The following is a 15,521-nucleotide window of genomic DNA, read 5'->3' on the forward strand; positions in this document are numbered from 1 at the left end:
CATGAAGCTCAGTTTCAAGTTCTGCAGAGTAATATATTAGAGCGGCAACACTTCTGATATATTAACCAAAGTACAGACCTATCACTGAGGGGTGGCGGAGGTGAACAAAGGGCTCAGAGCCAAGGTGCAGGACCTGGAGAACAGGTCGAGAAGGCAAAACATGAGAATTGTGGGTCTGCCCAAGGGGGTGGAGGGCCTGAGGATGACCGAGTACTTTGTGAGGGTGTTTGAGGAGTTGATATGGGGAGGGGGAAGATCACTCCTGCTATGAGTTGGACAGGGCACATTGGTGGCTCAGGCTGAAACCTAAAGCGAATGAGCCACCAAGGGGGAGGAGGGATATGGGTTCAAAGACAAGGAAAATTAGGAAAAGGGAAAGAGGAAAAATAAATTGCGAAAAGTTACTGATCAAGGTGTTAGGATTCATAACAAAGACATAAAAAACAGCATAAGTGTACTTTACCTGAATGCTCGTAGGCACACCAGCGAGTTCACACTGGGGCGAGGCCGTTCACCTGCTCTGTGTGTGGGAAGGGTTTCGCTCAGTTATCCACCCTGCAGTCACACCAGCGAGTTCACACTGGGGCGAGGCCGTTCACCTGCTCTCAGTGTGGGAAGGGATTCATTGATTCATCCACTCTGCGGAGACATCAGCGAATTCACACTGGTGAGAGGCCTTTCACCTGTTCTGTGTGTGGGAAGGGATTCATTGCTTCATTCACCCTGCGGGAACATCACAGAATTCACACTGGGGAGAGGCCATTCACCTGTTCTCAGTGTGGGAAGGGATTCACTCTGTCATCTACTTTGTGGGACCATCAGAGAATTCACACTGGGGAGAAAATAAGGTAAATGAGTTGATGGCGCAAATCATCGTGAATGACTATGATTTCGTGGCCATTACTGAAACATGGTTAAAAGATGGTCACGACTGGGAGTTAGCTATCCAAGGGTATCAGACTATACGAAAGGATAGAATGGACGGTGGTGTAGCTTTGTTGTTTAAGGATGGCATCCGGGCAATAGTAAGGGATGATATTAGTGCTATGGAGGACAAGGTTGAATCTGGGTGGAAATCAGGAATAGTAAGGCAAAAAGGACACTGATAGGAGTAGTCTATAGGCCACCAAATAGTAACAGGAAAGAAATAACGGATGCATGTAGAAATGGTACAGCGGTTATCATGGGAGATTTTAATCTGCATATCGATTGGTTTAACCAGGTTGGTAAAGGCAGCCTTGAGGAGGAGTTTATAGAATGTGCCCGGGATAATTTCCTGGAACAGTATGTAATGGAACCTACAAGGGAACAAGCGGTCCTAGATCTGGTCCTGTGTAATGAGGCAGGAATGATTGATGATCTCATAGTTCGGGATCCTCTTGGAAGGAGCGACCACAATATGGTGGAATTTAAAATACAGTTGGAGGATGACAAGGTAAAATCAAACACTAGTGTTTTGTGCTTGTTACACACAAGCACAAATGGGATTACAATGGGATGAAAGAAGAACTAGCTAAGGTAGATTGGGAGCAAAGACTTCATGGTGAAGCAGTTGAGGAACAGTGGAGAACCTTCCGAGCGATCTTTCACAGTGTTCAGAAAAGGTTCATACCGACAAAAAAGAAAGACGGTAGAAAGGGGAAAAATCGACCGTGGATATCTAAGGAGGTGAGGGAGAGTATCAAATTGAAGGAAAAAACATACAAAGTGGCAAAAATTAGTGGGAGACTAGAGGACTGGGAAGTCTTTAGGGGACAACAGAAAGCTACTAAAAAAGCCATAAAGAAGAGTAAGGTAGACTATGAAAGTAAACTGGCTCAGAACATAAAAGCAGAGAGTAAAAGCTTCTACAAATATATGAGACAAAAAAAGAGTGGCTAAGGTAAATATTGGTCCTTTGGAAGATGAGAAGGGAGATTTAATAATAGGAGACGGGGAAATGGCTGAGGAGCTGAACAGGTTTTTTGGGTCAGTCTTCACAGTGGAGGACACAAATAACATGCCGGTGACTGATAGAAATAAAGATATGATAGGTGAGGACCTTGAGATGATTGTAATCACTAAGGAGGCAGTATTGGGCAAGCTAATGGGGCTAAAGGTAGACAAGTCTCCTGGCCCTGATGGGATGCATCCCAGAGTGTTAAAAGAGATGGCTAGGGAAATTATAAACGCACTAGTGATAATTTATCAAAATTCACTAGAGTCTGGGGTGGTCCCAGAGGATTGGAAAGTAGCAAACGTGACACCACTGTTTAAAAAAGGAGGTCGGCAGAAAGCGGGTAATTATAGGCCGGTAAGCTTAACTTCGGTTGTAGGGAAAATGCTGGAATCTATCATTAAGGAGGAAATAGCGGGGCACCTGGAGGGAAATTGTCCCATTGGGCAGACGCAGCATGGGTTCACAAAGGGTAGGTCGTGTCTGACTAATTTGGTAGAATTTTTTGAGGACGTTACCAGTGCAGTAGATAACGGGGAGCCAATGGATGTGGTATATCTGGATTTCCAGAAAGATTTTGACAAGGTGCCACACAAAAGGTTGCTGCATAAACTAAAGATGCATGGCATTGAGGGTAAAGTGGTAGCATGGGTAGAGGATTGGTTAACTAACAGAAAGCAGAGAGTGGGAATAAATGGGTGTTTCTCTGGTTGGCAACCTGTAACTAGTGGGGTCCCTCAAGGATCAGTGTTGGGCCCGCAGTTGTTCACAATTTACATAGACGATTTGGAGTTGGGGACCAAGTGCAATGTGTCAAAAAGTTTGCAGACGACACTAAGATGAGCGGTAAAGCAAAAAGTGCAGAGGATACCGGAAGTCTGCAGAAGGATTTGGATAGGTTAGGTGAATGGGCTAGGGTCTGGCAGATGGAATTCAATGTTGCCAAGTGTGAGGCTATCCATTTTGGGAGGAATAACAGCAGAATGGATTATTATTTAAACGGTAAGATGTTAAAACATGCTGCTGTGCAGAGGGACCTGGGTGTGCTGGTGCACGAGTCGCAAAAAGTTGGTGTGCAGGTGCAACAGGTGATTAAGAAGGCTAATTGAGTTTTGTCTTTCATTGGTAGAGGGATGGAGTTCAAGGCTAGGGAGGTTATGCTGCAATTGTATAGGGTGTTGGTGAGGCCGCATCTGGAGTATTGTGTTCAGTTTTGGTCTCCTTACCTGAGAAAGGACATATTGGCACTGGAGGGAGTGCAGAGGAGATTCACTAGGTTGATCCCAGAGTTGAGGGGATTAGATTATGACGAGAGGTTGAGTAGACTGGGACTGTACTCATTGGAGTTTAGAAGGATGCGGGGGGATCTTATTGAGACATATAAAATTATGAAGGGAATAGATAGGATAGATGCGGGCAGGTTGTTTCCACTGGTCGGGGAAAGCAGAACTAGGGGCATAGCCTCAAAATAAGGGAGGTAGATTTAGGACGGAGTGTAGGAGGAACTTCTTCACCCAAAGGGTTGTGAATCTCTGGAATTCCTTGCCCAGTGAAGCAGTTGAGGCTCCTTCTTTAAACGTTTTTAAGAAAAAGATAGATGCCTTTCTAAAGAATAAAGGGATTTGGGGATATGGTGTACGGGCCGGAGAGTGGAGCTGAGTCCACAAAGATCAGCCATGATGTCATTAAATGGTGGAGCAGGCTCGAGGGGCCAGATGGCCTTCTCCTGTTCCTAGTTCTTATGTATATTCTGCTTTCACAGCTACCATGTGAAGGAGAGGGATTTGAGCTGGGCGAAGCAGAGGCGAGGTGTGGGAAGACGTTGGCATATGAACATACCAAGACCTGATGGCGGAGCTGCAGAGAAGGCGGGCGGCCTTTGGCGGGGAGAGGCGGCATTGTATGGCAGAGGAGTGAGATTCGGAGTGGTCTAACCTATGAAGATGAGAGTGACTCACAATTCGAGGGATTTTTATTTCAAGGCGATGGAGGCCTTCGTTAAGGCTGAAGGACTGAGATGAGCGTTGGGATTTGGATTTGGTTGGTGGGGACGGGGATAGCGCTTCTCTCCTGGAGGGTTTTCTATTTGATTGGGGGTTTTGTTTTCTATTTAATGGGGGCGGGGGGGGGGGGGGAAGGTTTTGTTTCCATGTGTTTTGGGTTTTGCTTTTTCTTGTTTCTGGGTGAGGTTCAGTATTGTTCTTTGGTTTAAGGAAGGTGGGTTTTTTAGACATGTGGGAGGTTACTGAGAAAGGCGGTGGGGAGGAGGGGTGGTACTGGTAGGGGTCATCACGCACCAGCTCATGAAGGTTGGCTAGTGAACAGGAGTGTGGTATGGCAGGTGCCGTGGTCATTGGAGCCTGGTCGAGCAGATTTCAATGGACCTGGGAGTTGTGAATGGTGGGAAGAGGGGATCGATACTGGGTGAGGAGTTTGCAAGAGGAAGTGAATGGGGGGATTCTGGGAGAGGGGAGGGGTTCGATGGTAACAAAATGGTGAAGGATCAGCAGAGGTTTAGGAAGGGTTGGGTGAGTCAGTTGTGTCATAATATACACCAGTATATCATGGTGCAGACACACACTGATGGACACGCAGTGGGACCAATCAACATACACAACACCGCAGCCAATCACCAGTGAGAGCACACGCACTATAAAGACAGGGGACATCAGTGTTCCCGCTCTTGGGACTAGCAGCCAGTAAGGAGCACAGAGCTCGCAGCCTGCAACACAGACATTCACCATGTGCTGAGTGCATCAACTGGTTAGGACTAGGCAAAGGTCTATAGTTAAAGCTGGTATCGTATTTACCCACAGTTCAAGTATGTTTAAATAGTTAACCTTGTAATAAAATAGAGTTGCACCACTTCAAGTGTTGGTGACCTGTTTGTGATCCAGAACACCCAAAACATCATGGTACCACGAGTGGTTGCGTAGTAGCATTTCTTAGACCTACCTGCAAGTGATCTGCCTTCCACCAGTTTTCCGTCATCCTGCAACATGGACAACTTCAGCCCACCGCTCCGCATCGCCGGCAACCTCGGGGCCAACTGGAATATTTTCAAACAGTGTTTCCAGCTCTTCCTCGAAGCCACGGACAGGGAGGGTGCCTCGGACACCAGAAAGATTGCTCTTCTCCTCTCCACGGCCGAGGACCATGCCATCCACATCTTCAACTCTCACCTTTGCAGATGACGAAGACAAGACGAAGTTTAAGATGGTTCTCCTCAAATTTGACACTCACTTCAGCGTGGAGGTGAATGAATGTTTCGAACGCTATGTGTTCCAGCCGCGTTTGCAGGGTAAGGACGAGCCTTTCCAATCCTTTTTAACGCACCTCCACAATCTTGCAGCTACGGGCCCACCTCCGACTCCATGATACACGACCAGATTGTTTTCAGTGTTCAGTCGGACCCCCTACGTCAGCAGCTCCTCAAAAGTTAAGCAACTCACCCTAGCAACTGCCATTGAGACCTGTGTCCTGCATGAAAATGCCACCAGTCGGTACTCCCATATACAAGTGGCTGAAACGGCGTGGCAAGGTCCCCACGAGGCGGAACAGGTCCAAGTAATTGAACACTTCCCGGGCCTCAGCTTGGATGAAGGCGGCCATTTCGCGCGCGTTTCGCGGACTCCTGCGCTTGTACGCACCGAACGAGGGGACGGCGACGTGGAGGAACGTAATGTGCAGGTGCGCACCACGCAGGACCACACCACGAATGCGCGGTGGCGTGCAGCGAATGTGCTGATGTCACGACATGCGGCAACTGTGGCTCTGCCCATTTAAAGCGGCAATGCCCCGCAAAATCTCGACAATGCCTATGATGTGGCAGTCTTGGACACTATGCTGCCTGCTGTCGAGCAGCTCATCCTTCCAATTCACATTGCTTCAGCCAGCCTCGCAGGAATGTTCGGGCAATTCAACCCACGTTCACTGAGTCCGATTCCGACCTCCCACACAGCAGTGACACCGAGGACCCGGAGGTGCCTTTTTGAGTCGGTGTCGTAACGAAAAGCAGGCTGTCCCCGAATCAAAGATACCAGCCACTGTCGGTGTACAGCATTGATCCTGATGATGAGTGGTGTGCCACCCTTACGGTCAACCAGAATTTGTCGCCCACCTCAGAGACTTAATTTGTGAACTTGGCATTAATGGACTCTCTGGTTCTGTTCTTCTGTTTAATCGTTCAAGTGGTTTGTACATAATGTTCATCTCGTTATTGGTGTGACACACTGTTTTTCTGCACCAGGCACCTTCCCATGTAAATAGCTTAGTTTTATGTACATAGTCCTGTAAATAATTCGCACACACATAGTCAGGAACATTCACCACACTCTATTTATTGTCACGCAGGCACATTTTTTTTATATAAAAGGGGGGATGTCATAATATACACCAGTATATCATGGTGCAGACACACACTGATGGACACACAGTGGGATCAATCAACATACACAACACCGCAGCCAATCACCAGTGAGAGCACACGCACTATAAAGACAGGGGACATCAGAGTTCCCGCTCTTGGGAGTAGCAGCCAGCAAGGAGCGCAGAGCTCACAGCCTGCAACACAGACATTCACCATGTGCTGAGTGCATCAACTGGTTAGGACTAGGTAAAGGTCTATAGTTAAAGCTGGTATCGTATTTACCCACAGTTCAAGTATGTTTAAATAGTTAACCTTGTAATAAAATAGAGTTGCACCACTTCAAGTGTTGGTGACCTGTTTGTGATCCAGAACATCCAACACATCAAGTTGTTTCATTCAGGGTTCAATAGTCAGGCTCGGGGGTAGGGACGATGGCGATAATGGTGGGGAAGAGGGTAAAGTTTCAGGTGGAAAAGGTGGCTGGTTAGGGGGCAGGTACGTGATAGTGACAGGTGCGTTGGAGGGGAGGTTGGTGGTGCTGGCAAGCTAATGTGGCCCCAATTGGGACGATGCAGGGTTTCTGTGTAGAGCACTGGGTGCCATCCCGGATCTGGATACCCATCAGCCGATAGTAGGGGGGGGAAACATAGTGCTGGAACCAAAGGTGGACAGGTCTCAGCCGTGCTCACTGACCCAGGCGGGAGGGGGGGAGGAACATAGTGTTGGAACCAAAGGTGGACAGGTCCCAGCCGCGCCAGCTGACCCAGCCGGGGTGGGGCAAAGGCGGTGGCTGGGCTCATGAAGGAGATGGGGGCGTGGAGTTGACCGGTGGAGATATTTACACCCAAGGGATCGGGAGTATTCATTTTTCTTCCCCTTGAACAAGGTGTTTTTGAGAATTGACTTTTTTGTCGGAAATGCGCTGTTCGCTGGAAATGAGAGGTCGGAGTACTCGGCAATAGTGATCTCAGACCACGACCCACAGCACAGTAGCACAGTGGGTAGCACAGTTGTTTAACAGCTCCAGGGTCCCAGGTTCAATTCCCGGCTTGGGTCACTGTTTGTGCGGAGTCTCCCTGTGTGTGCATTGGTTTCCTCCGGGTGCTCCGGTTTCCTCCCACAAGTCTCGAAAGATGTGCTGTTAGGTAATTTGGACATTCTGAATTCTCCCTCTGTACCTGAACAGGCACCGGAATGTGGCAACTAGGGGATTTTCACAGTAACTTCATTGCAGTGTTAAAGTAAGACTACTTGTGACAAGAAAGATTATTATTGCATTGGATGGACATAGTTTTGGAGCAGGGGGAAACCCAGAGGCCAGGGTAAAGAATGGATGAGGGGTTACTGGTGGACTAGAGCTTCTGTGACAAGATAGGGGCGGTGGTTGAGTATGTGGGGTTTAATTGCATAGGCAGGTCTCACGGTCGGTGGTCTGGGAGGCTCTGAAGGCGGTGGTGAGGGGAGGTAATCTTGTTTGAGGCCAAGGTGGAGAGAGAGGAACACCAATGACCGATAGAAGAGATTTTAGAGGTGGATGCAGGGGACCTGGACCCGGGTCTCCTGGCAAAGAGGAAGGAGTTGCAGACGAGGTTTGATCGATTGTCCACGGGGAAAGCGGTGCGTCAGTTGAGAAGCGCGAAGCAGGATTTCTATGAATACGGGGCGAAGGCAGGGTGTATGTTGGTAGGTTAGTAGGGAGGGTGTGGCGAGGGAGATAGTTTGGGCGTGGGACAAGTCGGGGGAGTTGGTGGTGGCTCGGGGACAGAATAATAAGGTGTTTGAGGAGTTCTTTGGGACCTGTGTAAGTCAGAGCCACCGCAGAAGGAGGGGGAGATGAGGGAGGTTTTGGGTGGACTAGAGTGTCTGAGGTTGGGGGAGATGGAGAAAGCAGGGCTGGAGGAGTTAGTAGAGGAGGTGAAGGTGATGATTGGGAGAATGCAGGCAGGGAAGGCGGTGGGGCCCAATGGGTTTCAGGTGTAATTTTATAAAAGATTTAAGGGTGGCTGGCGCCGTTGATGGTGGGAATGTTTGAGGATGCGATGGTTAAGGATGTCTTACTGCAATCAAAGGGCAGGCCTCCATCTCGCTGTTGCTGAGAAGGAAAGGAGCCGGTGGAGTGTGGGTTGTACAGGCCCATATTTCTGCTGAATGTAGATGCCAAGATACTGGCAACGGTGTTGGCGTTAAGATTGGAAGGGTGCCTCACAAAGGTGATTGGGGAGGCCAGACGGGGATCGTGAAGGGACGATAGCTGTTCTCTAATGTAATAAAATTTTTAAACATGGTGCTCTCTCCAGCAGAGGGGAGGGAGACAAGTTGGTGGTGGCGTTGGATGCGGAGAAGGGGCTCGGTGGAGTGGAGTTATTTCATGGTGGGATTGGGCTGAAGTTTGTGGCATGGGTGCAGCTGCTGTATAAGGAGCCAATGGCAAGCATGCACACCGATAGTATGAAGTCTGGGTATTTTGCGTTGCACCGGGGTACGAGGCAGAGATGCCCCATGTCCCTTCTTTTGTTTGCAATGGCTATAGAGCTCTTGTCCATTTGAGCTGAAGAGAGCACCACGTTTAAAAATCTTATTACATTAGAGAACAGCTGTCGTCCCTTCACGATCCCCGTCTGGCCTCCCCAATCACCTTTGTGAGGCACCCTTCCAATCTTAACGCCAACACCGTTGCCAGTATCTTGGCATCTACATTCAGCAGAAATATGGGCCTGTACAACCCACACTCCACCGGCTCCTTTCCTTCTCAGCAACAGTGAGATGGAGGCCTGCCCATTGAGCTGAGGGTTCTGGAGGATGTCCTTCTGTGCAGAAGATTTGCTGCAGTATATTTAGGAGCCAAGCTCTTTGGTGGGGAATATAATGGAGTTGTTCCAGAGCTTTGCAACGTTCTCAGGGTACAAATTGAATCCACTGGTGGTTGCCACGATCTCCCCTCCGGAAGTGGGAGGGGGGATAGGTGGGGGGAGGGGGGGGGGCTGCCATTTTGCCTGGCAGCATCTCATTATTGGTATTTGGGGTGCAGGTGGCCTGAGATTGGGCAGGGCTTCGAAAGTTTAACTTCACTAGCTTGGTGGGGAGGGTGAAGGCTGATTTGCTGAGATGGGGCAATGTCCCTGTCGTTGTCGGGCCGGGTGCAGGCAATAAAGATGAATGTTTTTCCGCGATTCCTGTTTTTGTTTCAGTGTCTGCCAGTCTCTTTGCCCAAAGCGTTTTTTAGGAGGGTCGACAGGCCGATCTCCTCGTTTGTTTGGCCGGGAAGGTGACGAGGATTAGGAAGAAAATACTGCAAAGGGGCCAGCAGGCAGTGCGGCGGGGGGAGGGCGGGGGGAGGGAGGGGGGGGGGGGGGGTAGGGTTAGACCTCCCAAACCTCTTGCATTATTATTGGGCGGCAAATGCAGAGAAGGTTTGGAGTTGGGGTGGGTGGGGGGGCTTTGTGGGTGAGGATGGAGGCGGGCTCTTGCAGGGGGTCGGGGTTGGGCGAGCTGATGGGAGAAGACGGTGAGTCCGCTGGTGGTTGCCACGTTGAAGATCTGGAGGCAGTTTAGACAGCATTTTAGGTTGGGAGCTGGGTTGGAAGGGATGCCAATCAGAGGTAATCATGGGTTCGAGCCGAGGAGAATGGATGCAAGGTTTCAGGGATGGGAAGAGAGGGGGATTAAGGAAATGAAGGATTTTCTGGGGGGACGATTTGCAAGTTTGGAGGAGTTGGGTGAGAGGTTTGTGTATATGGCAGGTGGGGGACTTTGTGAGGGAGGTCTTCCCGGCCTTCCCGATAGCGCCCTCTTCCTCGTTGCTGGAGGCGGTGCTGTCAGAGGAAGGTTGCCTCGGCAATTTACAGGAGGATCTTGGAGGAGAACGGGGTGTCCATGGAGGAGATTAAGGCAAAGTGAGAAGAAGAGTTGGGGTGGTGCTGGAGGACGGTCTGTGGTGCGAGGTGCTGTGGAGGGTAAATGCATCGACTCTGTGTGCGAGGCCAGGGCTGATACAGCGAAAGGTAGTATACAGGGCGTACCTCACACACTTAGGATGAGCCGGCTGTTTGAAGGGGTGGAGGATGTCTGTGAGCGATGTGGGAGGACCCTATGAATCATGGTTGGGCAGCACAGTAGCCTCGTGGTTAGTACAGTTGCTTCACAGCTCCAGGGTCCCAGGTTCAATTCCTGGCTGGGTCACTGCTAGTGCGGAGTCTGCCCGTTCTCCCCATGTCTGTGTGGGTTTCCTCCGGATGCTCTGGATTCCTCCCACAATGCAAAGACGTACTGGTTAGGTGAATTGGCCATGATAAATTGCCCTTAGTGTCCATAGATACGTGGGCTTGAGTAGGGAGCACTTTGTAAGGGTCGGTGCTGTCTCGATGGCTCCTTTTGCACTGTAAATTCTATGATGTACATATCTTTTGGTCCTGTCTGAATCTGGAAAGGTTTTGGAGGACTGCTTTCAGCACCATTTTGGTGGTTTTACATGCGGCCGTGGAGCCCGGTCCCCTGGAAGCCATATTTGGGGATTGGGAACAGCCGGAGCTGCAGGGAGATGTTCTAACCTTGGCCTCGCTGGTTGCTCGCAGGCGGGCCTTGTTGGGGTGGAGGTCAGCTTCCCCACCCTGTGCCTCGGTGCGGTGGGGGATCACCTGGAGCTTCTGACCCTGGAAAAGATGAAGTTTGCTCTGAAGGGGGCGACTGGTGGGTTCTACAATTGTTGGGGTTTGTTTATCGTGCATTTTCTGGAATCAGTTACCGTTGACTGTTGTGGGATGGGGGTTTGTGGGGTTGTTTTGTATTGTAAAACTGTTGAAAATTTGTTGAATAAAAGTACTTAAAAAAAAAAAAAAAATCACCACAGGAAATATAGAGAAATCTAGAATCCTGGTCAGATTCTGTGAACATATAAAACACTCAGGTTGCTGGAAGTTTGTGAGGCGAGGATATTAAGGGTAAATGAATCAAGGGAGCTGGATGGATTTAACAGAGTCAGAAATCTTCAGACTGGAGCTTAATAATGTCTGTGGTTGGACTGATTCTGGTTTAGATTTGAAGGTGGTGCAGGTTTCCTGTCCTGTCGGTTATCTCCACATCCTTGGGTAATTTTCTGCAGGTGAGATACAGAGAGGAAAATGGGGAAGAGGATTGGTGCAGTGACACAGCCTTGTCTGATCCCAGTCTTGACCAAGATAAGGTCTGGGGTGTTTCCATCGATGAGGATTATGGCTTGTGTGTCATCGAGGTGCAGGCGGAGGATGGTGGCCAAGTTCGGAGGACAGCCAAATTTGAGGAAGACTGAATAAAACATCACTTTTTGCAGTGTAAGACGCTTTTATGAGGTCAAAAAAAGACCAAGAACTGCGATTGGTGCTGTTCCTTGTATTTTTCTTGGGGTTGTCACGCAGTGTAGATCATGTCTTTGTTCCTTGCGAAGAGAGAACACCAAACTGTGACCTTCAAATGAGCAGCATTATTCAGCGTCTGTTTTTCCAGAGAGTTGAAAACTCTGGACCATCTGACCAGAATGAGACACCGATTCAGATGCCGACGGACATTCTGGTGCATCCTCAGCCACCAATAGTAATTATGTAAAATATCATGGACTCAAAAAGAGAAAAATGCCCTGCTTCGATCTATCAACAATACTGATTCTTTTCTAAGGCATTAAAATGTGACCAAAGTCAAATTTAAACCATCCTTGTGCCAGAAACTCTCATCAAGTAGGAAGACTGAATCCTGACTTGCTATGAGGGAAAGTCTTTGCTATGGTGTCTGAGATCTTTGATCATAGTCACATCAGCGTCAGTGTCCTGACATGTTTTTAGATGAATACATAAAACAAAAAAGAGTGGCTAAGGTAAATATTGGTCCTTTAGAGGATGAGAAGGGAGATTTAATAATGGGAGATGAGGAAATGGCTGAGGAACTGAACAGTTTTTTTGGGTCGGTCTTCACAGTGGAAGACACAAATAACATGCCAGTGACTGATAGAAATGAGGCTATGACAGGTGAGGACCTTGAGAGGATTGTTATCACCAAGGAGGTAGTGATGGGCAAGCTAATGGGGCTAAAGGTAGACAAGTCTCCTGGACCTGATGGAATGCATCCCAGAGTGCTAAAAGAGATGGCTAGGGAAATTGCAAATGCACTAGTGATAATTTACCAAAATTTACTAGACTCTGGGATGGTCCCGGCAGATTGGAAATTAGCAAACGTGACACCACTGTTTAAAAAAGGAGGTAGGCAGAAAGCGGGTAATTATAGGCCAGTGAACTTAACTTCGATAGTAGGGAAGATGCTGGAATCTATCATCAAGGAAGAAATAGCGAGGCATCTGGATTGAAATTGTCCCATTGGGCAGACGCAGCATGGGTTCATAAAGGGCAGGTCGTGCCTAACTAATTTAGTGGAATTTTTTGAGGACATTAACAGTGCGGTAGATAACGGGGAGCCAATGGATGTGGTATATCTGGATTTCCAGAAAACCTTTGACAAGGTGCCACACGAAAGGTTGTTGCATAAGATAAAGATGCATGGCATTAAGGGGAAAGTAGTAGCATGGATAGAGGATTGGTTAATTAATAGAAAGCAAAGAGTGAGGATTAATGGGTGTTTCTCTGGTTGGCAATCAGTAGCTCGTGGTGTCCCTCAGGGATCAGTGTTGGGCCCACAACTGTTCGCAATTTACATAGATGATTTGGAGTTGGGGACCAAGGGCAATGTGTCCAAGTTTGCAGACGACACTAAGATAAGTGGTAAAGCAAAAAGTGCAGAGGATACTGGAAGTCTGCAGGGGGAGTTGGATAGGCTAAGTGAATGGGCTAGGGTCTGGCAGATGGAATACAATGTTGACAAATGTGAGGTTATCCATTTTGGTAGGAATAACAGCAAAAGGGATTATTATTTAAATGATAAAATATTAAAACATGCTGCTGTGCAGAGAGACCTGGGTGTGCTAGTGCATGAGTCGCAAAACGTTGGTTTACAGGTGCAACAGGTGATTAAGAAGGCAAATGGAATTTTGTCCTTCATTGCTAGAGGGATGGAGTTTAAGACTAGGGAGGTTCTGCTGCAATTGTATAAGGTGTTAGTGTGGCCACACCTGGAGTATTGTGTTCAGTTTTGGTCTCCTTACTTGAGAAAGGACGTACTGGCACTGGAGGGTGTGCAGAGGAGATTCACTAGGTTAATCCCAGAGCTGAAGGGGTTGGATTACGAGGAGAGGTTGAGTAGACTGGGACTGTACTCGTTGGAATTTAGAAGGATGAGGGGGGATCTTATAGAAACATATAAGATTATGAAGGGAATAGATAGGATAGATGCGGGCAGGTTGTTTCCACTGGCGGGTGAAAGCAGAACTAGGGGGGCATAGCCTCAAAATAAGGGGAAGTAGATTTAGGACTGAGTTTAGGAGGAACCTCTTCACCCAAAGGGTTGTGAATCTATGGAATTCCTTGTCCAGTGAAGCAGTAGAGGCTCCTTCATTAAATGTTTTAAAGATAAAGATAGATAGTTTTTTGAAGAAGAAAGGGATTAAGGGTTATGGTGTTCGGGCCGGAAAGTGGAGCTGAGTCCACAAAAGATCAGCCATGATCTCATTGAATGGTGGAGCAGGCTCGAGGGGCCAGATGGCCTACTCCTGCTCCTAGTTCTTATGTTCTTATGAGGTTTAGCTGGAGTCTGTCGTACCGGTGCCAATGATTTTGTTTTGGGTGGGGTGCCAATCTTGTGTTTTGGGTGAATCCCATTGAATCTCCAGAGCAGCTTTCCTGGTGAGTCAATTTGCCTAGTTATTACTTTCTTCACTAAATCCTGCTGATGTCCCTTCACCTTATCAATAGAAGTTTTCCCTGGACACTTACCAGCATTATCCGAAATCATTTATATATTGGAGTGGTGGGCGAGTGATTTCCTTTCTGCTGTGGAGAAGCTGTGTTTATTTCTCCCAGAGAGGTAGGTTTTCACTGAGGAAGCTAGAACCAAAGCAGCTTTCGGAATACAGAATGAATCTGTCGGTAAATGTTTGAGGGGCTGTGATCACAACAATATCAGATTTCATAGAATCATAGAATTAACAGTGCAGAAGAAGGCCATTCGGCCCGTCTAGTCTGCACCGGCCCTTGGAAAGGGCACCCTACCCAGGCCCTTCACCTCCACCTTCCCATAACCCTACCCAACCTTTTTGCACACTAAGGGCAATTTATCATGGCCAATCCACTTAACCTGCACATCTTTGGACTGTTGGAGGAAACCGGAGCACCCGGAGGAAACCCACGCAGACACGGGGAGAACGTGCAGACTCCACACAGGCAGTGACCCAAGCTGGAAATCGAACCAGGAACCCTGGAGCTGTGAAGCAACTGTGCTAACCACTGTGCTACTGTGCTGCCCTATTGTCGGACAACTGTCATGGTGTGCATATACTAAGGATACTACAACGGTAGCCATGATGTGGAGATGCCGGCGTTGGACTGGGGTGAGCACAGTAAGAAGTCTTACAACACCAGGTTAAAGTCCAACAGTTTTGTTTCGATGTCACTAGCTTTCGGAGCGCTGCTCCTTCCTCAGGTGAATGAAGAGGTATGTTCCAGAAACATATATGTATATAGACAGATTCAAAGATGCCAGACAATGCTTGGAATGCGAGCATTAGCAGGTGATTAAATCTTTACAGATCCAGAGATGGGGCAACCCCAGGTTAAAGAGGTGTGAATTGTGTCAAGCCAGGACAGTTGGTAGGATTTCGCACGCCAGATGGTGGGGGATGAATGTAATGCGACATGAATCCCAGGTCCCGGTTGAGGCCGCACTCATGTGTGCGGAACTTGGCTATAAGCTTCTGCTCGGCGATTCTGCGTTGTCGCGCATCCTGAAGGCCGCCTTGGAGAACGCTTACCCGGAGATCAGAGGCTGAATGCCCTTGACTGCTGAAGTGTTCCCCGACTGGAAGGGAACATTCCTGCCTGGTGATTGTCGCGCAATGTCCGTTCATTCGTTGTCGCAGCGTCTGCATGGTCTCGCCAATGTACCACGCTTCGGGACATCCTTTCCTGCAGCGTATGAGGTAGACAACGTTGGCCGAGTCGCACGAGTGTGTACCGCGTACCTGATGGGTGGTGTTCTCATGTGTAATGGTGGTATCCATGTCGATAATCTGGCACGTCTTGCAGAGATTGCCATGGCAGGGTTGTGTGGTACGAATGAACGGACATCGCGCGACAATCACCAGGC

This window comes from Scyliorhinus torazame, chromosome 5 (assembly GCF_047496885.1).
Source record: "Scyliorhinus torazame isolate Kashiwa2021f chromosome 5, sScyTor2.1, whole genome shotgun sequence".
Classification (NCBI taxonomy): Eukaryota; Metazoa; Chordata; class Chondrichthyes; order Carcharhiniformes; family Scyliorhinidae; genus Scyliorhinus; species Scyliorhinus torazame.